This window comes from Canis lupus, chromosome X (assembly GCF_048164855.1).
Source record: "Canis lupus baileyi chromosome X, mCanLup2.hap1, whole genome shotgun sequence".
NCBI classification, from domain to species: Eukaryota; Metazoa; Chordata; class Mammalia; order Carnivora; family Canidae; genus Canis; species Canis lupus.
In genome coordinates this window covers 16,234,219-16,258,157 of record NC_132876.1, presented here as the reverse complement: position 1 = coordinate 16,258,157, position 23,939 = coordinate 16,234,219, and the positions used below count along the sequence as shown (strand labels likewise).

Below are 23,939 nucleotides of genomic sequence, written 5' to 3'. Positions count from 1 at the left end.
AGGAAGTTGAACATTGCTAAATATCATATGGGAAGCAGTTGGTGGGAAAATGCTTGTCTCATGAGCTTCCGCTTCCTTAGTCTCCCGCCCTGAAGGAAAATTCAGTAGTAGGATCATGAATACAAAGCTGCAGAAATCATGCTCATCGAAGAGAGACATAGGTGTTGAGTGGGCCTTCCTTGGAAGTGAAAGGCATTGTGGGAAATGTCTGGGTCAGTTGAATTCCCGCCACTCCACGGAGGCTCTCTCATCGCTATGGAATCTGCACCATCTATTTTTTTATTTTAATTTTTAAATTTTAAATTTTACTATAAAAGTCAGTTTATTTTCCCTTCCTGTGTTTCATATTTTCCCTTTTTTGTCAGTAATGCGGAATTAACTGATTGGAAATCTCCTTGATTAAATAACATGAACAAGTTCATAAACACACCACATTTTAGAGTATAAAGCAAGAAGATGAAAAATATTCCCTAACCCAACACAAATCAAGCAGCCCTCCAAATTGAACATTTTCCTCCAAGTTCATGTCCATAATTTAAAATACATATGCAGAATGACCTAAAAATATTGATGACTAGTACAGAATTCACAGCCTTGAAGACATACGTGCTACAAACTGCTAACGGATAGATACCTAGTCCCCAGGCCCTAGTAACCCATTCCTGTGATTCAAGGTCATATACTTAATGCCTTACTAGGACAAGAGGTCTGTCCTCTGTCTCTAATTCTAGTCTTCTGCTGAAGTAACTCAAGGAACCCAATTGTGAGAAAGATCAACTCTCTGAAAACAGGGCTAAGCAGATTAGCGTCCTAGTGGATCCTAATGTCCCCAAAGAGCAAATCTGGAGTTGAGTACTTCAGTCATGAGCTACACCTTGGAATGTTCATGACAACTGATGATGTACCTTATGGTTCTTGAAACGAAGACTGTGTAGTTCCAGGAGTTGAATTTTGAATGAGGAGAACAAGGTGACAATAATTTGAAGGTATTTCTGCTTCTGGAGGTGAATAACTTTAGATCAGATAGAGTGACTGAGCCAATCACCATGTAGTGTGAACAAAGGGAGTCTTTGTCCAAGGCAGGCTTACACTTGATCCAGCTTGAGCACACTACCAGGATTTGATGCTTCAAAGATGAGTGACTGCTCTTTGCAAATTCATTATCAAAGCAAAATCCAATGCTCCCTTCCTATTCGTGGAGCCCGTCATTGATGCAAACCATGTGCAACTGTCTTGTGGCCACTCAACTTTCCAGGCTGGAGAATTAAGGTCCAAGTCCAAGACAGTATTTCAGGTTAAAAGGATAAATTTCAACAGGCCAAATAAAGAGGCTGGCAGATTCATGGGCCAATCAGTACATTTATGAAACAGTGAAAATCATCCACAATAACTCATGTAGTGTAGAAAAACAGCCTGGCCTTCACCACTGGTCAATATCTCAAGTGGCTGACACTGTTGAAAGAGGCTTGACACTCTGAGGTTTTGTTGGAGCTCTTAAGACAACCCCCAAATAGGGTGAATTTAAAAAAATAATAGTCCTGATGTGTCTTCCATTGTTCTTTTCTTCTGTGGGCAACACTCACTCACTCAATACGTGAGCTTGTCATCTTTGCATAAGATAGCAGATTTCCCTCACTATTAATGGCGATATAAACAAAATTGTACAACTTGTCATGAGAATGAAAAAGTAGAATACCCATAATCCCAGATTGTCCTGGATCAAAGACACTAGGTACTGGCCCACTGCAGCTCCAATGCTTCCAGTTCCATCAACAATTCCTGTGACAGTCGCCAAAGCCTCAATGCTCCCTTGGATCAGCTCTTGGCGACCCAGGTCCACAGAAATAGCAGAACTAATCATTTTAGAAGGCCCACCGGTAAAAAATCCTGTAACTGCCATCAGAAGTGCATTAATGGATTTATCGTTTGGAGAACGGCTATATCCAACTGGGGACCCAATGGCCAGAAGTAGACTGAGAGCTAAAACGGGTGCTCTCTTCTGTAATATGTCAGAGATGAAACCTTGCAAAGTCCCACCTATAATTCCTCCAACATCGTACCAAATGGACAGCTTGTCAGCTTCAGCCTCCTTCCATCCGAAGTTGTTACTCAGATAAAAGGTTAACCAGAAGAAGAAGGAGTAATTTACTAACTTCAAGCAGGCATAGGCCAGTGAGTATAACTCCAGGAAGACAACAGGCCTGATAAAAGCTTATTGCCTTGACTTGGGTAATAGTACTGCCTTCTTGGATGGAATAATTAGGCTCATATTCATCTTTGTTTTCAGCATCATTAATCAGTGGCCTGTGTGAGTCCTCTTCAAAATTTTCTTCTGCCTCGATGCCTGGGAGACCAATTTCTTCTGGTGACACCAGGAGCCCAAAGAAGATGATGATCCCACCAGCAAACTGCACAGCCGCTGTCACCAGAAAGGCATACTCATAACCGTATTGCAGAACAGAAGAAGCTAGGCATGCTCCCAAAATATTGCCCACTGAAGCACAGGCACTCCAGAGACCAAAAACAACTCCTCGTCCAGCTCTCCCAAACCAATTGCCCATAACAGCAACCACACAGGGCCAATCAGTAGACTGCAGCAGGCCATTTACAATCCACAGGCAGCAGTAGAGTCCCTTGTTGTAGAAATGCAGCCATTCTGTGACAGTGCCAAAGACAAACACCACTAGTGCAGAAGAGCACATGCCAAAAGATAGAACCCATCATAAGCCGATCTCCAACAATTCCACTGATGAAAAGGCCCACAGCATAAGAGAAGAGGAAAATAGTATCCAGTGTCCCAAGGAAAAGTGTGGCTTCCTCTGCTCTGGGAAACAAATGGTTGCTGCTCCAGATCTCTACAGGCAGGCTAATTGACTTGTTAAAAGCACTTGGGGTCCACTGCTTAGAGATACTGACTTTGACATTGCTAAAAGTTTTTCTTGATGTGTGGAGCAACGAATACCTGAAGAAGGTAAGCAGGAACACAACAACATGATGATGGCTGAACCGGGAGAACAGAGTTCCTCTTTGAAAAATATTTGGCCAGGCCATAGTCTCCCTGACCTTCCTTCTCACCTCTGACCTTAAAGTTTGGACAGTGAATTATTTACATCATTTCTTCTTTCCGAGATCCGCCGCAATCACCTCGCTGCGGCCCACCGTCCGGCTTGCTGGGCTATGCTACCCACAGCCTCTCGCTGCGCCGCTACCTCACCCATGGCTCCGCGACCACAGTTCTATTTTTTTTTTTTTATTGTGGGAGAAACTACATAACATAAAACTTACCACCCTATTTGTCAGTGTACAGTTCAGTGGTGTTAAGTACATTCACATTGTTGTGCAACAGAGCTCTAGAAATTTTTGCCTTACAAAACTGAAACTTTAATGTCCCTGTTAAATGACTCCCCGATCCTCCTTCTCGTCAGCCCCTGGCAGCTACCATTCTACTTCTTGTTTCTATGAGTTTGATTATTTATTTATTTATTTATTTATGATTTTATTTATGAGAGACACACAGAGGCAGAGACATAGGCAGAGGGAGAAGCAGGCTCCATGCAGGCAGTCCAATGTGGGACTCAATCCTGGGAGCATGGGATTCACGCCCTGAGCCAAAGGCAGACGCTCAACTGCTGAGCCACCCAGGCATCCCTTGACCACTTAATTTACTTATTTATTTAAGACTTCACTTATTTATTCATGAGAGACACACAGAGAGAGGCAGAGACAGAAGCAGGTTCTCCACAGGAAGTTCGATATGGGACTCGATCCCAGGACCCCAGGATCACGACCTGAGCCAAAGGCAGATGCTCAACCACTCAGCCACCCAGGCGCCCCAAGTTTGACCACTTTAGATACCTCATATAAGTGGAATCATACAGTATTTGTCTGACTCTAACTGGCTTATTTCACTTAGCAGAATGTCCGCGAGGTCCATCCATGTTGTAGTATGTCAGAATTTCACTCCTTTTTCAGGCTGAATGGTATTCTGTTGCATGGACATACCACATTTTCTTTATCCATTCATCATAAATGGACATTTAGGTGTGTATCTTCTCATTTTAAGGGGACCTTACCTCACTGCCCCTGATTTCCACACAGTGTAAAATGCCAAAAGAAAAAGCCCTGAAGGTAGTTAGGGAAATTATGTCACAAGGGTTGGCAAAATGAGAGAAGAGAGAAGAACATTATTTAATTCACCATGGTCCTGCATGCTAAAAGAAACCTACTAGATATACCATTTTGAGCTATAAGTTTAAAAACTATGAATAAAAAATGTGTTGGGGCACCTGTGAGGCTCAGTGGTTGAGCATCTGCCTTTGGCAGATCATGAGCCTGGAGTCCTGGGATCGAGTTCCCATCAGGCTCCTGCATCAGAGCCTGCTTCTCCCTCTGCCTGTATCTCTGCCTCTCTTTCTCTGTCTCTCATGAATAAAAGAAAAGTCTTAAAAAATGTGTTGGGCACAGGACCTCCAAATCCAATTTTCATAGATACTGGAACCCTTCTTTATCGTTGACACTACTTCTAGAAACTAATGAGCAGGGTTTAATCCTTGTAAGGTTTAGTTGATGAATTCTGTGATACGAAGAGAGAATGAGGGTGAAAATATCTAGCACAGGGGCCAGTGACAGAGGAGGCTCAATAAATGTTGATCAAAATAATAGTTGACATACTGTTACCTATTTCATTAATGGGGATTGTGTACCTTCTACAGGCAAGGCCTGTGGAGCAGTCAATATAAAAAACAGTTGGCAAGCGCAGTAAGGTAGAGAATGATGAATTAACATAGCTACAATTTTTTGAGCAAGACAAAACCAACTCAGAGACAAATTTAACAAAGGCCGTTTATTCATAAACTTGTTGCAGTAACTTTCATATCACTGGGGGGTACACAAGTGTTAGAAAGGAGAGAGTTTTGTAGAGTAGAAAAGAGAAAGTGCTGAAATGGTTTCTGATCGGCCTGCATTTGATTAGTATGCAAATTTTGGAAGCAAGGACAACTTTCTAATTGGTCTTCAGGTATAGCTAACAGTTCCTGATTGGCCGCAAGGAGGTAAGCAAGCATTTTAGGGACATTTTGAAAGAGGAAGGATTATTCAGTGCTAAGGGTGGAAGATTGTCTGTGGCTGGACGTTTCCTGGAGCAAGTGAGGCTTGAGAGGGTGTGTTATTGTGGTCAGACTGTCATCCGGGTCCTTATGGTAGATGACTGCCATCACAGGAAGTTGTATGCCAGGTTCCTTGCATATGTTAAATCATTCTACTCAGTGGAACCCAACTGGAAAAGACAGTTACCATTTTTGGCCTCATTTTAAAATGAGAAAACTGAAGTACAGAGGGAGTCAATAATTTGTCCATAGGTACACAGCTAGTAAGTAGTGGAGCCAGGACATGAATCCCCTGCTCTGAACCCTTTTGCAATATTCTCTAGAAAAGGTGATCTATGGGTGAGAGGTGTTGGAAAGAAAGGACATTGGTTTGTTACAGAAGAGAAGGCTAAGTTGTATATGTGGTGGGGAGGCATTTGCTCTTATTAAAATAATCTTCATCATCATCCCATTAAACAATATTTATTAAATGTCTTGACACCATCTGCCGAATGAGACCTTTGAGATCTCAAAAGAGAAGAAGTAATAGATTTGTTTTTCTCAGCAAAAAGAAGAGCATTTTGTGATTTTTTTTTTGGTTTGGTTATGCATTTCTTCCCCTATTTGAAGATAATTCAACTTTAGTTTTCTTCAATTGCTATTGCTTCCAAAGGGGAAAATGAAAACAATTGCAGATCAAAATAGCTTCCCAGCATCAGTAATCAGCACTGTCATTTCTCAGAAGTCCCAATTAAAGATAAGGAAGAAAAGCTTCTTGGGCCAGTAAAAAGAGAGGGGACATCTTTCTCTCTTTTTTGTAAAGATTTATATGAGAGAGAGAGAGAGAGAGAGAGAGCAAGCAAGCATGAGCAGGAGGGGCAGAGGGACAGGGAGAGAGAATCTCAAGCAGACTCAACACTGAGCATGGAGTCCAACCCAGGGCTAGATCCCACAATTCCAAGATTCCGATCTGAGCCAAAACCAAGAGTTGGATGCTCAGTCAACTGTGCCACCCAGGTGCCTCAGAGAGGGGGCATCTCATCACAGGCATCTAAGCCTGGCTTAGATGACCTTGATTTTGGATTTGATGAGAGGGAAGGCAAAATGGCATGCTTCAAAGTTAATGTATTCTGCTAAGTTCAGTCCAGGGCCCTAGCCAGTGGGGCTTGCTCAGGAAGTTTCTGCCTTCCATTTGCCTTGGAGTAAGTAGTGCGAACTCTAACAGGTGCCAAGAAGGAATGAAGAAGCCAAGTTGTTCTTCTGTCCCACCTGTAGGGCATTTCTCAGATTGTTTCGAGGAGATAAGGAAAGAATTTCCATTTTGGAAACAACCACAGCTACAGTTTTGACCACAACCTCAAAACAAGGAATTCAAAGCTGTAGGCAGTCTTTATTATTATTATTTTTTTGTCTACATGTGCAGGCTTGTCCCACTCATTTTCCCTCTCTATGTACCACCCTTTCTGCCTAAGGACCTCTGATAGATAGCGTGGGTGGCTGGAACTTCAGGTGGACAGGGATGCTTGGGGATTTTGAATGTTCACGGTGCCTTGAGAAGGGCACGTGTCTGTTTGAATCCTCAGAAGAGCTGAGTGGGGGTAGGTACTGTTATTAACATTCTCATTTTACAGATGAAGAAATTGGGCCTCTGAGAAGTTATGTAATATACTTAAGGTCACACAGCATGGGGTGAGGTTGGACTCAAACCCAGGTCTGTGTACTCCGTTGAACCTGATGTTTGGGGATTTGTCTCTGACTCAGACTCCTGATCTTCACGTTAAAAACTACAACTTGCGCCTTAGAAGACACATAAATTCTGCTTAAAGGCATGTGTACAACAGAAATTCTTGAGACCTTGGGGGGAGTTGGTTTGAAAAGGCTGAAACAAATCCACAGCTGATTAGCAGCCTCCTCCCAGCTTGGGAGACTTGGCCCTTCAGTGGAAAGCAGGGGTGTGAGCACAGGCATGTCAAGTACAGATACTTCAGTGGATGTTCAATGACAGTTGAGAGAAAGAAAACAGGTCCCAAAGAGACCATACCAAGAAGGATCGGGAAGTTATCTTTGAACTGACTTCATTTACTCTGCTCATTTTACTAACGGGGAAACTGAGGCTAAGACCATGCAAGCAGGGTTAGGTAAGATCTAGTGGCAGATCTTGCACTTGACTCTGGGTCTTTTGGCCCCAGAACTCTGTTCACTTGAGCATCCTGCCTGACTTTGCCTTGAGCTATTTCTTCTTCTTCCCTGAACAACATTGCTAGTGACAAGAACTGGTGGCTGCAGACCTGGGAGCTAGAGTGGGTCGTTCTGTACTTTGTGAAGACAGAGGGCAGAGAGAAGTGAGGACTGTTTCTCTGAGCCAGCTTCAAGGAGTTGGAGCCAAAACAGTACTGCTAATTACATTTTGCTGCACTGAAATGGCATTACCAATTTGACTCAGCCGAAAAACTTAAGAAGGTGTAGAATGTTGTCTGTCACAAAGCGGCCATTTGATGCTAGTGCCTGATACTTAAATGTAGCCTGCAGTACACGCCTGTGGACACCTCAGGCAAGTTCCAAGTGACTCTTGTCTCTGTTACAGAACCCAAGCACTGCGGGACACAATTATCAACATTTTTCTTCTGATGAGTCTGATTAATCCATACATACAGTTGAGCATACTCCTTATTAGCAATCCCCATATGGACACTGCACAGAAGTACTTTGATTCCTCCTGTCGAATGTCGTAAGGTTTTCAGAGAAAGTTCAATACAGCTCTGCAAACAGGGTCAGAAAAGATCAGCTCAGGAAGGTTTCTCCTGGCAGTATTTGCTTTCTTTCTATTGCACATATGTTCCTCGCACAGCATCTTATGAAAAATCCACCCCCTCCCACCTTGAAGAAATATAAAGAGCAGGTCTGGAGAGGCAGAGGGAGCATTTTGTAAAGGCCTCTTTATCCTAAGTTTTGCATTTACACCTCATTTCTTTGCATGCTCTGGACGGTTGGGCCTGTGCTAATTGGTACAGCTGCTTTGACATTTAAATGATTGAGTAGCAGGTGGAGCAGCTGATGGGGGACAAGACCTCTGGGAAAGCCAGGGATGTGGCTGTTGGGGAGGGCGGGGAATTTTGCAGAGCCTGGAGTCTTCTAGAGGCTAACAAGGAGCAGTAAAGCTCCCTGCCCACCCCCCTGCCCTGCCAGTCTTTGGTGCTCACAAAGCCACAGATTTTTTTCAGCAACCCTTACAACCTAGAGCCACCGATTAACGTTGGCATGGGTCCATTTCCAGGAAGCCTGAACTATGAAAGCCAAGATTTTCACAAAAGTTATTCGAAGGCATTTTTTTCCTTTCCAAAAGGTGATTTGCTTTAAAAGAAGAGTAAACACAAGGAATAGTTTTTTAAAACCAAGTCTTGGGATACCTGGGTGGCTCAGCAGTTGAGTGTCTGCCTTCGGCTCAGGGCGTGATCCTGGGATCCGGGATCGAGTCCTACATTGGGCCCCTTGTGGAGAGCCTGCTTCTCCCTCTGCCTATGTCTCTGCCCATCTCCTTCTCTGTCTCTCATGAATAAATAAATAAAAATCTTTTAAAAAACACAAAAAACCAAGTTGCTCTACCATGGTAGTATCATTGTGGTTGATGTGTACCGTGAGACCGATGATGAGGGCTGGGGTGGGCATGCTCTTAGTACTGGATCGAAGTTTCACATGATTCAAACAGAGGTTTAAGCATAGTCGGAGTTGACCCTATTGGTGTCATTCTCATTCATTCGCACGTGGCCCCACTTCCTGAAATGGCAGAGAGTGTGGGAGGTCCAGCTAGAGATGTGGGGATAGCAAGGACTCAAGTTGCTCAGGAGAGCAAAGACAAATGTCTCATATGTCAGAGATTTCACTGTTGATAGACATCAGGATGTACTTTGTATTTGGTGGGTGGTAGTAGGGAAGATCAAGGCAGAAAAAAGGATGGTAGAGAGAGAAGTCAGAACCCTAAGTCAAACCTGCAACTTACTGCGTGACCTTGAGCAATCCATTAACCTCAATAAGAGATTGGATTAGATTCTTGTCACTCCAGGAGTGGTCCACAGACCAGCAGAATCTTCATCACCTGGTTGCTTGTTAAAAATGCAGCCTTTGCCCCAAACCTACCAAATCAAAATTTGCATTTTAACAAGACCTGAAGGTGAGTCCTCTGCCTGTTAAAATTTAAGAAGCATTGGACTAAATAGCTGGGTCTTCATTCTGGCCATATGTTAGAATAATCTAGCGAGTTTCTAATGCATGCTGATGCCTGGGTGCCAGCTCATACCAGTTACTCTAGACTCTCCCCAGCTGATTCTATTGTATTTTCTTTATTTTAATAAACATTTATATAGTTCTTACTTATATGGCAGACATTCCAAGTGCTTTACAAATATTTACTTGTTTAGTCCTCATTAGTGCCTTATGAAGAGTGTACTATTCCCATTTTACAGATGAGTAAACTGAGGAACAAGGTTTCTGCTTAAGGTCAAACAAGCATTTTGGCTTTAGTGTCCATGTACTACACTCCCAAGCTATGGATTAGATAATCACTAAGGTCTCATCCAGCTCTAGCACTGAGCTTCTACAAATTTCCAAACTTTGAAGCTGAGGGTTTAAAATTGGGAAAAAAACAGAAACTGGAAGAGCTGAAATGCTGCTGTATTTCTGGTATTTGGATGTGGGATCTTGTATGGTGGCAGCATAGAGTGGCTTTCCTTGGGTTTCTCTCACTCTTCTTTTTTTAAGTTATAAATGTCTAAACTTCCATAGTATGATTATTTTTAAAATTTATTTTTTATTTTTTTTTAATTTTTTTTTTATTTATTTATGATAGTCACAGAGAGAGAGAGAGAGAGAGGCAGAGACACAGGCAGAGGGAGAAGCAGGCTCCATGCACCGGGAGCCCGATGTGGGATTCGATCCCGGGTCTCCAGGATCGCACCCTGGGCCAAAGGCAGGCGCCAAACCGCTGCGCCACCCAGGGATCCCTATTTTTAAAATTTAAATTAAATTTGCCAACACATAGTATAATACCCAGTGCTCATCCCATCAAGTGCCCTCCTTAGTGCCCACCATCCAGTTACCCCATCTCCCCCCACCTCCCCTTCTGCAACCTTTGTTTCCCAGAGTTAGGAGTCTCTCATGGTTTGCCTCCCTCTCTAATTTTTCCCACTCAATTCCCCTCCTTTCCCTTATAATTCCTTTCACTATTTCTTTCTTTCTTTCTTTCTTTCTTTCTTTCTTTCTTTCTTTCTTTCTGATAGTCACACAGAGAGAGCGAGAGAGGCAGAGACACAGGCAGAGGGAGAAGCAGGCTCCATGCACCGGGAGCCCGATGTGGGATTCCATCCCGGGTCTCCAGGATCGCGCCCTGGGCCAAAGGCAGGCGCTAAACCGCTGCGCCACCCAGGGATCCCCACTATTTCTTATATTCCACGTATGCTCTCACTCTTCTTCTCAGACTCCTCAATGGGCATCCTTTCCTCCATTCATTCCTTAAATGTTAATGTCCCTAGGGATGTTTCCTCAACTTCAGTCTTTTTCTGGAGTTCCCAAACTCCATAGACAATGGCCTCTTTTACACTTCATCTGGATGTCTATGGACACCTCAAATTCAGTGTCTCTAAGGCTGACTCCATCATCTTCCTTAAAAACTGTTCGTTCTCCTGTGTTCTGGATCAAAGTGAATGATCTCACCATCCATTCAATCACCAAACTGAAAATCTGGGACTTGAGACTCTTCCTTGCTATTTCATTTCTTTGAATTCAAGATGACTCCCAAATCCCTGGACAAAAACTCATTCCTCAACTACAAATCTATAAATCCAACTGGCTACTACTTAGCATGTCCATCTGGGTGACCAACAGGTATTCCAGATTCACCAAGTCTCAAACAGGGTTTACTATTCATCCCCCTCATAAAATTTGCATCTCTTACTCAGTGTTTAGATGTATGAGGTATGGGAGAAGGAGGACACAAGGGTAAGATCCAGATTTCCATCTTAGACCTTTGGGCTTAGAGTTGCCATTCACTGAGATGGAATGACTGAGGGAGAGGCAGATTTATCAGTATAGTGAGATGTAGAGTGGGGGTAAATGTGGTGGATTGAGAGCTTGGTTTATTTTGAGATCCAAGTGGAGATGTTAAGCAGGTAGTAGGATACATGAGCCCGGACCTAGGACAGAGGTTGGGGCTTGGGCTCAAAATATAAATTGGAGAATCATTTTTGTAAGGACGTTTTTGCTAAATAAGATCACCTTTGGATAAAATGTAGAAAAGAGAAGAGAGTCCAAGACTCAGTCCTGGGTTGTTACATTTCTAAGTTGGGAAAAGGAGAAAATGAGTCTGATAAAAGGAGAGAGGCCAGAGAGGTCAGTGAAAACTCTGGAGAGTGAGGAGTACCGGAAGCCAAAGGAGGAGAGAATTTCAAGAAGGAGGGAGCAGTTGTTGGGTCAATGCTGCTGAGACATTAAGATGTTGAGGACTGGGGTGCCTGGGTGGCTCAGTTGGTTAAAGCATCCGACTCTTGATTTCGGCTCAGGTCATAATCTTAGGGTCATGAGATCGAGCCCCATGCCAGGCTCTGTGCTGGCCATGGGGCCTCCTTATGATTCTCTACCTCTGCTCTTCCCTGTGTATGCGCACATTCTCTCTCTCTCTCTTAAAAAATGTTGAGGAACAAAAATTGACTATTGGATTAGAATTTTTTGTTTACCTTTTTAATTTAATTTTTTGAGTATAGTTGACACACAATGTTACATTAGCTTAATGTGTACACAGTGATCTGACAAGGTTTTATGTTATGCTGTGCCCACCACAAACGTAGCTACCCTCTGTCCCCCATACAGCGCTATTATAGTACCATTGACTATATTCCCTATGCTGTGCCTTTTATTCCCATGACATCTTCATTCCATAACTGGAAGGCTGTATCTTCTCCCTGCTTCACCCATTTTGCCCATCTCCCCACCTCCCCCGGCATTCCTCAGTTCTCTGTAGCTCTGTATTTATAGATCTCATTCAGCTTTTGTTTATTTCCTTGTTTTGTTTTGTTTTAGATTACACATATGAGTGAAATAGTATAGTATTTCTTTCTCAATCTGGCTTTTTTCCCCTTAGCATAATACCTTCTAGGTCCACCCATGTTGTCACAAATGGCATGACCTCATCCCTTTTTATGGCTGTGTAATCTATCAGTGAGAGAGAGAGAAAGAGAGAGAGTACATGTATACTACATCTTTCTTATCTGTATATCTATTGATGGACACTTAGGTTGCTTCCATTATTTGACTATTGTCAATACTGATATTGTCAATCCCCAATCATGGGGATCCATATGTACAGAAAGGCTGTACAAGTTTGCATTCCCACCAATAGTGTAAAAGGGTTCCCTTTTTTCCACATCCTCTCCAACATTTGTTGTTTCTTGTGTTGTTAATTTTAGCCATTTTGACAGGTGTGAGATGGTATCTCATCGTGGTTTTGATTTGCATTTCTCTGATGCTGAGTGATGTTGAGCATCTTTTCATGTGTCTGTTGGCCATCTGGATGTCTTCCTTGGAAAAATGTTTTTTTTCAGGTCCTTTGCCCATTTTTAAATTGAATTGTTTAGGGGTATTTTTTGGTATTAAGTTCTTTATATATTTTGGATATTAATCTCTTATTGGATACATAATTTGCAAATATCTTCTTCCATTCAGTAGGTTAGCCTTTTGTTTTGTTGATGCTTTCCTTTGCCGTGCAAAAACTTTTTATTTTGCTGTAGTCCCAATAGTTTATTTTTGCTTTTGTTTCCCTTGCCAGAGGAGACCCTTCTAGAAAGATGCTTCCATGGTCAATGTCAAAGAAATGACTGCCTGTGTTCTCTTCTAGGAATTTTATGGGTTCAGGTCTCAAATTTAAGTCTCTTTTTATTTTGAGTTTACTTTTTTGTATGATTTTAGAAAGTGGTCGAATTTCTGAATCACTATATTGTACATCTGAACTAATATTACTCTATATGTTAACTCACTGGAATCTGAATAAAACTAAAAAAAAAAGAAAGTGGTCCAATTTCATTCTTTTACATGTAGCTGTCCAGTTTTCCCAGAACCATTTATTGAAGAGAAATTCCCCAGTGTATATTCTTCCTTTGTTGTAAGTTATTTGATCATATAAACGTGGGTTTGTTTCTGGGCTCTCTTTTCTATTCAGTTGATCCATAAGTCTATTTTTGTGCTAATACTATACTGTTTTGATTACTATAGCTTTGTAGTATATCTTGAAATCTGGAACTGTGGTACCTCCAGCTTTTTCTTTTTCAAGATTGCTTTGGCTATTTAGAAGTTTTTGTGGTTCCATAAAAGTTTAGTATTATGAAAAATGCTGTTAGTATTTTGATAGAGATTGCACTGAATCTGTAGATTGCTTTGGTTAGTATGGATATGTTAACAATATTCTTCCATGAACATTTTTTGTGTCATCTTCAATTTCTTTTATTAATGTGTTATATTTTTCAGAGTATGGCTCTTTCACTTCTTTGGTTGAGTTTATTATTCCTAGGCATTTTATTCTTTTTGCTGAAATTGTAAATGGAGTTGTTGAAAATGGACCATTGGATTTAAGGGAACAGAATTGCCTGGGAGGAAGAGTATTAATACAGAGAGTGAGGCAGGAATTCTCAGGGTCTTAAGAGGAATAAGAATAATTAAATTTTCCTTGAATGTAGAATAAGTGAAGGGGAGATAAGGTTGAAAATGTTGACTAGGAACCAGATGGTAGAAGGCTATGGATGTCAGGCTAAGGCATTTTATTTTGCAGGCAGTACGGGACACTGCGAGGCATTTGAGTAGGGGTAGGTCATGGGGTGGTGTTGCAGGTGGTGGTGGGTGGCATGATCAGACATGCATTTTGGAAGGTATATCTGGAGATGGACCATGAGAGCTTTTCTTTTCCTCTGAAGAGGGAAAGGCAGTAAAATGTTTCCCATCCATTTGGACAGGTAATAAGTTGCAATGAAAAATCTATTCAAATACTCAGCAAAGCAGGTTCGGTCTTATCCTTTCACTGTTCTACAGAGCTTCAGTTGGCATAGCCATAGTCTTAGATGAGTGCCAGGCAGTGCCCTGGCTCTTAATCATTTCCAAGTAGCAGTCAACAGGGTCAGGCAGATAAGTGTCTTCCCTTTCTATGCCCAGATCTGATGGAGAGCACCCAGAAACTTAGATCCTGGGGAAAGTTATGTATTTTGGCACCAAAGTCCTGATTTTAACTTTCCTTAGTTTTTCTGTATTATGGTCACATATTTCAGGTCCTGAAACTCAGGATAGTTATTGCAGCCAATTACAATAGCAATTTCCCTCAAGATACTGACTTTATTCTGCAAATGGCACATTCATAATTACATTATTTTTATGTATCAATATAAAATACAAATAATCATCTAATTTGTTACTGACAAGAGCTAAGTTTTAGAGAATCTAAAATAAATTTGTGAAAAAATTAAATGACTTTTTATATTATTGTTCTTTTAGAACCAAAATAGCTGTCACCAGTGATTGAAAATCACACCTGATTGGCTGGTATCAGCATTTGGGTTTGGAGTGAGGCAATTGGAAAAAAGAGCCCTAACACATGTTTTATAATATTTTTTTCAATCATTTTTCTGCATTATCCTTTGATCAGGGAATAGGCTGTGGTTTTCTGTGCTGAAAATATTTTGGTCTTCTGTTTTCCCAGCAGAGGCCTCTCTCTTCTCTTATGATTCATGTACTTCATAACATTTCCAGATACTACTGCTGAACATTAAACTAATGCCATTTGGGGACCACGCTTAAAACCTAGACCTTTGGTTGGAGGGATTGGATGAGATGGATGAATTTCCTATTAGTGTTCAGAAGTGAGAGTTTTACTGTAAAATATAAGGAATGATGGTAATGTCATGAAATTGATTTTGACTTTTAAGCTTGGGAACAGTATAGGTTGCATCTAAGGATGCTCCCATTCCTCAAAAGCTGGAGAGAAGCAAACTTTCTTTGGGATCGGCCTTCAGAGCCAGTTTATGAACCAAATAAGAGAACCAGGTTTTATTGCTTTAGAGTCACAGGTGGTGCTTTTTTTTTTTAAACCAAAATAGTATTGTTTATCTTTCCACTCCTGGCCCCATCACCACCCTACACCGCAGGTCCCAATAACTTGGTTCCAAATAACTTATGACTGTAAAAACTGAAACCCATCCTTAATGGATGAAGATGTGCAGTCAGGAGAGATGTGCAATCTACTCCAATTGAGGAGATTGGAAGGTTGGGCTGGAGGTCCTGAAGGCAGTTTCCAGGAGCTATTCACATACTTTAGATTTTCTCTGGAGAGTGGAAGGCCTCAAAAGGAGGTCAGCATAGCAAGAAGTACACTCAGTCAATGGTTAAGTTCTGATATCACCTTCTCTTAGGATTGAAAAAATATATTAAACTTTATTGGATTTTTTCCTATTATAAAAGTAGTTGATGTTCATTGTGGAAATTCTGTTTTTATTTACTTATTTTTAAAGATTTATGTATCCATTTTAGAGGGGAAAGAGGATGAAGGGAGGGGCTGAGGGAGAGAATTTCTCAAGCAAACTCTCCAGTCAGCTTGGAGTCTGATGCAGGGCTCCATCTCACAATCCTAGGATCCTGACCTGAGCCAAAACCAAGAGTCGACTGCTCAATAGACTGAGCAACTCAGGTGCCCCTCATTGTGGAAATTTTAAAACACAACTACAATGAAGAAAATACAACCTGTTAATAATCCTTCCTCTCCAGAGATAGTCCCTTCTAACATTTTCTGGTTATTTTCCAAGACAGTTTTAGATATAAGACACCCTAACAAAAATATCCATCCATTGTTAAGCCCTGTCAGTTTTTCTTATTTCTACTTCCACTGTTGGTACCATGATCCAAACATTTCCTTCTCTCGCTTGGACAAAGGCAAGAGCTCCCTGACTGGGATCCTTGCTTCCACCTTTGCCCTTATCCAAACAATTGTCCCTTCTGCAGCTATTATGGCCTTTTTGAAACACAATTACATTATCCCTCTCCCCTCCTTCTCAGAGCTCCCCTTAAATAGTCCTATTGTTTCTAGGATAAAGGACAAATGTCTATAGCCAACAGTAGCTATTTACTAGAACACTCTTTCATGCCACTTCGCCTCATTGAGGCCCTCCTCATTTTCATGTGGCTGAGTACCTGCCCTGCTTGCCTTGGTCTGGCAGAAATTTTTCATGTTGGGAACAAAGGGAGAACACTTTTGGAATTGAGCAATGCCCAAATTTGCTCTCATGGTCTTGCCTTGCTCTCCCACCTTTTCCAGTATCCATCTCCTCTTAGCCCTTACTGATCCTCTGCTTTATCTTACTGATCTCCAGACTACAATAGCCCATTTCCTGATGTGATTCCAGGGTTGTGCACCTTTTTTGGCCTCTGACATCTAAATTCTGTTCTCTTCTTTGTCTATTGGCACCTGCCTCTCCTTTCCTGGGAGTACATAGAAGTCTCAGGAAGGCAATGGGTTTTCCGAAATTATGGAATGAGAATTGTATGTCCTTTTTTTTTTAAAAAAAAAAAGATTGTATTTATTTATTTGGGAGAGAGAATGAACAAGAGAGCATGAGCAGGGGGAGAGGCAGATGGAGAGAGAGAAGCAGACTCCCCTCTAAGCAAGGATCCCAGGACTTGAGCTGAAGGCAGATGCTTAACTGACTGAGCCACCCAGGTTCCCCAAGGGAGTTGTATACTCTTTCAGTGGTAAGCTGCTCAGCAATAAAAATAAGTGAACTGAGGGGCACCTGAATGCAGTCAGTTGGGTGTCTGACTCTTGGTTTTGGCTCAGGTTGTAAACTCAGGGTTATGAGATTGAATCCCACATTGGGCTTCATGCTCAGCATAGAGTCTGCTTGAGATTCTCTTTCCCTCTCCCTTTGCCCCTCCCACTTGTGCACTCTCTCTCTCTTTCTAAAATAAATAAATAAATCTTTAAAAAATAAATAAACTGATGCATGCAATAGCATGGACAAATCTCAAAAATATGTTGAGTGAAAGGAAAAAGACACAAAAGATTACAGACAGACCATGATTCCATTTATAAGAAGTTCTAGAATAAAAAATCTCCTCTATGGTAAAAAAAAATTAAATAAAAAAGAATAAGTAAAGATTGCTTCTACTGGATGAGTAGGGAAGCATGAGGAAACTTACTAGGGTGATGCAAATATTCTATACCTTGTTAGAAGTTTAGGTCATATGGGTTTATGCATTGTCAAAATTCATTGAATGGTACACATGAGATGTGTGCATTGGACCTTTTATAAATTTTCTCTAAAGAAAAGAACCACAAGCAAATGTTAAATCTGGGTTACAAATGCATACTATAGTGTTTAGTGGTAAAAAATACTAATGTTTGCAACTAACTTTGAAATGCATCCAAAAATAAGTTGATTGATGGATAGGTATATGATAAAGTAAACATATCAAAATATTCATTGCATAATAGAGGTGATACATATATGTGTATGTTCATTGTATAATTCTTTCAAACATTTTCTTTATTTTTGTAATAAAAATATTGGGGAAAATGCTCTAGACTGAAGATCTCTCTGCACTATGAAATTTTTTGTAAAGTAAATGTACTGGAAATGATTGAATACTGGAAATAATTTGCAATGAATTTGTCTGTTTTAGAATATAGAGGGTATTTTGAAAGTAAGGCCCACCTATAACGGTATCATGGGTATATAGGTCAAGAAACAAGATCGTAGCAAAATTCTTACACCAGCCTTAGAATGATGGATACCAGGGAGATATTTTGCAAGTAAGTAAGGAACAGAATCCAATATGTGTGTGTCTGTGTAGAGGGGGATTAGTGCTTCCTGACTCAGAGTCCAATATAAAACAAGCTTCCCCTCCAAACACCAGGCTCAAAAGGAGATGAGTGAATTTGTCATAGGCACTGGACTCACTGCTTCAGAATGAGATTGTTTCAGAAGGTAGGAGATGAGTTGCTTTGAATTTTAGGGGTAACATTAGGGAGGAAAGATAGAAAGGAACAAAAACGCTCAGAGTTTCTGAAAACCCTTCCTGATCTTCAACATTCTGGGAATTCTGCTAGACAGTATGAGGGCAGGGACTCAGTCTGTCTTGTTCAACATGATTTCCTTGGCATTCAACACAAAGCTTGGCACTCAACAAATAACCACTAAATATGCAAATGTTTGACTGAATGGATTGAATTTGTTGATTCTTATGTACCTAACTTCTATTTGGTTTTCAGGTCTCAAGTTAGCTGCCACTGCCTTTCAGAGTCAATCCTCATGGGTCCCCTTTCCCATCCCAGATCATGTCAAGCCCTTCTTTTACATATTTCTCTCATTGTTGCTCTAACCTTTAGTGCATTTAAAAATTACAATTTTAATGTCTGTCTTCCCCACTTGCTTGTAAATGCCATGAAGGCAGGGGTGGTACTCGTCTCAGCTACCATTGTGCCCTTAGTGTCCAGTATAAATGATTCATAGAATTCAGTGAATGGGATTCAGTCCTTCTGTGATTCAAGCAACTTATCCTATGTGTTTGACCTCTGCTTTTCCCAGTGGGAATTTGAGATCCAGAGAGCAAGAGCCATGGCTTCTAACTCTTTGTCTCCCTCACAATGCTGGGCACAGAATAGGCATAAATCAAGCACAATTCATGGTGGCTGAGATCATCATGCACAACGATGTTTCTTCTGACTGGGAATAGCTGACACTGAGACTTTGCCTACAACACACAATGGCCAGATAGCTTTAATAGGTACCAAACTAGCAGATGTGAATATCTGTGGCTTGATCTGACTGACAGAATGCTTTTTAATGGACCATATCAAACCATTGCCAAAGCCAGGCTCAGTCAGCTTAAGAGGATGTTAAGTAGAAAGAGTTAAGTCATCCAGCATGGTTTGCAGTCCTTGGTTCTTTCTCCTCCCTGTCCCTGAGCCCCAGGAATAGATAGAAGTGGTTGGAGACCTGTCTGAAAGCTCCTAGGAAGCTGGGGACAGAGGCTGTAGAGTAAAGTTGCCTCCTCAAAACTAGTCCAGGAGAGATCTGAGGATAGGGACCATCTGCCCAGGTTGTGGCTGTAGGCACTGCTCTGCCATGTGGCCAGTGGCCAAAAAGAGTGCAGGTGGTAGAGCTCCAAACAGAATGCCTTCTGGGTCCAGGAAGACTTCCTGCTTATGTTGTCATAGGAGCAGATGCTGGTGCAGAATAGATCCTAATGTAAATGAACCCAGGGGCCATGAGGCAAGGCTGCTTATACCACTCTTAATTTCCCTAATGGTCTGCTTCTATGTACCATGTAAAAATAGTTTTTGTTTTGTTTTTCTGTTGAAAAGGTACTAGTAAGACTTTCCCTTAGGATTTTTTTCTTCTCCCCACCAAAACGAAGTAACTTGAGTAGAAAGTGTATCTTTCACTAGGATGCCTATAATATAATTTATTGGTCAAAGTATAATCGCTTTGAAAGTGAAAGAAGACACTGTCAGTAATTATGCTGGACAACAAACATACCCTGGGACTCTTCCAGGTAATCTGGGATGTGTATGGTTCCTTCCCTTGATCATCATCTTGGGTAAGCTTTAAAGCTCTCTTAAAGTCTATCATCCAGTGATGTGGCATGTTTTAGATGGATGATAAACTGCAGGTCTAAGAGAGTGCGAGCAGAGGTCATCTAGCCAGGGAACCAACTGATGAAGAGCATCTGCTGTGTAGGCAGGGCTGTTTGGTCACCATCAACCACTTCTGTCTCTCCCTTACACACGCATGTGCATACGCACAGGTGCATGTACAAGTAGGGTGATTGGCAGCAGCCTCATCTTCTAATATACTAAGGGTAGCTTATAATCACTGAGCACTTGCTCATTGTGCTAAGCACTTCTCATACCTTAGGTTGGACTGGATATTTTTTTATATTTATGACTCATTTGTGGAAAGCTTCCGTATTTAGTGATTGCTAAAGTATTCATCATCTTACTTGATCCTCACAGCAATACAGAGATGTAGGCATTACTATTCCAGTTGCCAGATGAGAAGCCAAGGGTAACCGCTAGAAATGGGACGTAAATCCAAGTTTAAGACTCCAAATTCGGGTATCCGTGGGTGGCTCAACAGTTTAGCCTGCCTTTGGCCCAGGGTATGATCTTGGAGTCTTGGGATCGAGTCCCACATCGGGCTCCCTGCGTGGAGCCTGCTTCTCCCTCTGCCTGTGTCTCTGCCTCTCTCTCTCTCTCTCTGTGTGTGTGTGTGTCATGAATAAATAAATAAAATCTTAAAAAAAAGACTCCAAAAAAAAAAAAAAGACTCCAAATTCTGTATGTTGTGATACTACATCTGATTAATGGATAATTTACCAAATATTTGCAGGTTAGTCCTATGTGCCAAATGCCATGCTATGTGCTAGGAGCCCAAATGTGTAGTGGGTTCAAGCTATGAAAAAGACAGAAACATTCTCTATCTCCAAGAGCTTGCCCTTTAGTGGGAGAGACATGCATACAAACACATCATTTGAATATTGAAGCCTAGATACCATATTCTATTTAAATAGTAATTAATGAAATCCACAATAGCATTATGTGAAATAATATGAACTATATTTATATATTGTTTTATATTTCTATTTATAAATAACTATGTGGAGGATTACAAAGTACTGAGGGAACAGAATAAAGGGGAAGTAGGGAAGGTTTCACAGAGAAGGCAAAAGTCCTTATGTACCAGACTAAGGAGTTGGGACTTAAACCAGTAGGGAATAGGGAGCCATCAAAGAATTTTCATCATGAGATTGACAAATTTATGGTGCATTTTGAAAAACCCATTGACTCTGCATAGAGAGTAGGTAGGAGGTAGGGAAGTGGGAGAAGCAGACCCAGGTGAGAGATGACAGGGGTCTGGTCAGTTGAGTAAACAGAAGTCTGAATTATAGACTTTAGATTTTATTCTACCTAGAGTGGGAAGCCATTTGGAGGATTTTAGGAATGGATGTAATATCTGACTTGTATGTAAACTGTTCTAGTGTTCTTTTTTTAAAGATTTTATTTACTTATTCATGAGAGACACAGAGAGAGGCAGAGACATAGGCAGAGGAAGAAGCAGGCTCCATGCATGGAACCTGATATGGGACTCCATTCCTGGACTCCAGGATCACTTCCTGAGCTGAAAGCAGACGCTTAACCGCTGAGCCACCCAGGCATCCCTGTTCTAGTGTTCTTAATACCACATATACACATTCACAGAAGTGAAGGGGCACAAGGAAACTTTTGGAGGTGATGGATATACTTATTGCCTTGATTGTGGTGATGGTTTCATGGGTATATGCGTATGTCCAACTCATCAAATTGTATACATTAAATATATGCAATTTTTGGGTATAACAGTTATATATCCACAAAACTTTAAAAAAAGAAAATTTACAAAACAAAGAAGAGGGTTGCCTGCTTGACCCAGTTGGTAGAGCATGTCACTTTTGATCTCAGGATTGTGAATCCAAGCCTCATGTTGGATGTGAAGTCTATTTAAAAAAAAAAGAGACAATAGCCAAACTGTGGAAGGAGCCTCGGCGTCCATCGAAAGATGAATGGATAAAGAAGATGTGGTCTATGTATACAATGGAATATTACTCAGCCATTAGAAATGACAAATACCCACCATTTGCTTCAACGTGGATGGAACTGGAGGGTATTATGCTGAGTGAAGTAAGTCAATCGGAGAAGGACAAACATTATATGCTCTCATTCATTTGGGGAATATAAATAATAGTGAAAGGGAATATAAGGAAAGGGAGAAGAAGTGTGTGGGAAATATCAGAAAGGGAGACAGAACATAAAGACTCGTAACTCTGGGAAATGAACTAGGGGTGGTGGAAGGGCAGGAGGGCGGGGGGTGGGGGTGACTGGGTGACAGGCACTGAGCGGGGCACTTAAAAGGATGAGCACTGGGTGTTATTCTGTATGTTGGCAAATTGAACACCAATAAAAAATAAATTTATTATAAAAAAAGAGGTACACAACAAGAGTTACAGAATAAATTTGATGTAACTCATAACCTTACCTCATTGAATAAATAATCCTTACTATTTTAGTATGTTTATATAGTATGAACACATTCAGATATGCACAGCTAAATATTTATAAAAGTTGGGATAATGTGCTTGTATTTTGTTAATATTCTTTATTAAAATTTAGCTCAATTCTATTTGTTTTAACTTAATGTATTTTAACATTTATTTTATTATTTATTGAAGTATAATTATCATACAGTGTTGTATTAATTTCAGGTGTACAATATAACGATTCAACAATTCTATACATTTCTCAGTACTCATCACAATAGGTATACTCTTAATTTCCTTTATCTTTTTCATTGATCCCCTCTACACCCCTCCTATTTCAGCAACCACCAGTTTATCATTTGTATTTAAGAGTCTGGTTTTTTAAAACAATCTCTTTTTTGTCTTTTTTAAATTCCACATATGAATGAAGTCATGGTATTGGTCTTTCTCTGACTTATTTCACTTAGCACTATACCCTCTAGGTCTGTCCATGTTGTTGCACATAAGATCTCATGCACTCTTATGTTTATAGCAGCATTATTTACTGTAGCCATGATATGGAAGCAACCAAAGTGTCCATTGATAGATGAATGGATAAAGATACACACACACACACACACACACACACACACACACACTGGAATATTAGCCATAAAAAGAATGAGATCTTGCCATTTGCAACAACATGCATGGATCTAGAGGCTATTATGCTAAGTTAACTTAATATTTTTAGTGCCAACTATGATGAGTACTAAGAGTAGAAAAATATGTAAGACCCAGCTCCACATCTCCAGGATTTTGCATTCTAGTGGAAGAGATGGATATGATTACAACAAAGTATATGACAGTATTTGAAGAGCCAGTTTTTTTGCAGAATAAAACCAGTGATATGAAAGCTTAAGAAAAAAGATCCCATGGGATGTTATGTGGGAGATGGACTGGGAAGGGCAGGCATAGGTAGAAGTGGGAAGATTAATAAGAAGATTACTGTCGCAGTCCAGGTAGTATGTCTTGGATTATGTTAGCAGCTCGGACTACGTTAGTGGCAGTGGAGCTGGTCAAAGTGAATGGATCTGAGAAATATTTAGGAAATAGAATTGATGAAATTGGTAGTTGACTGTGGGTTTTAAATAGAGGGAGGAATAAAGGATATCACCCAGATTTCTGGCTTTAGAATGGAGTGGAAGATGGTGCCATTTACTAAGGTGGGATATGTAGGAAGAGAATGAGACATCTGCTATGTGAAAGAAAGTAGCAATTGGCAAAGATTTTCAAGAAGGAATACCTTCTGAAATTTTAAATACACACCAGTGATTTTGGTAGTACATAGAGGTTATGGAAAAATGTAATTACACTGGAAAAGGTCTGCAGTTTCCAGAATCACTACCAATAGTTTAGAGTGTATTATTATTTACTATTGTCTTCTCTAAGAGAGTTATCAACCCAACCATGGCAGTGTTGCAATCATCCAGGCCAAGCTCTTTGTTTTACTAAGACCCAGGGAGAAGTGATTTGCACAAGATTACATTGCTAGTTAGTAGTAGGTCTAGGTCTAGAAGCCAATTCTCTTTACTCCTGGCTTTATTTTCTTTCTCCTACACAGTTTCTTTCTTTCTCAGCCATAGAACATGAATTGACTATGTTCCTGGTTCTTTTTTCCCTGTCTCCTTAGAACCATTTTCTTAGCCTAAAGCATACATGTATAAGGGAATGTCAGAGAAATTCCATCTAATTTCTTTCTGATCGGGCCATAAGTCTTTT

The 23,939-nt window shown here is 40.8% G+C and overlaps 1 pseudogene; it reads right to left on the bottom strand.

The window, feature by feature from the left end:
- Window positions 1-1,084: 1,084 nt before the first annotated feature.
- Window positions 1,085-3,146, bottom strand: LOC140628615 (sugar phosphate exchanger 3 pseudogene; annotated as a pseudogene).
- Window positions 3,147-23,939: the final 20,793 nt, after the last annotated feature.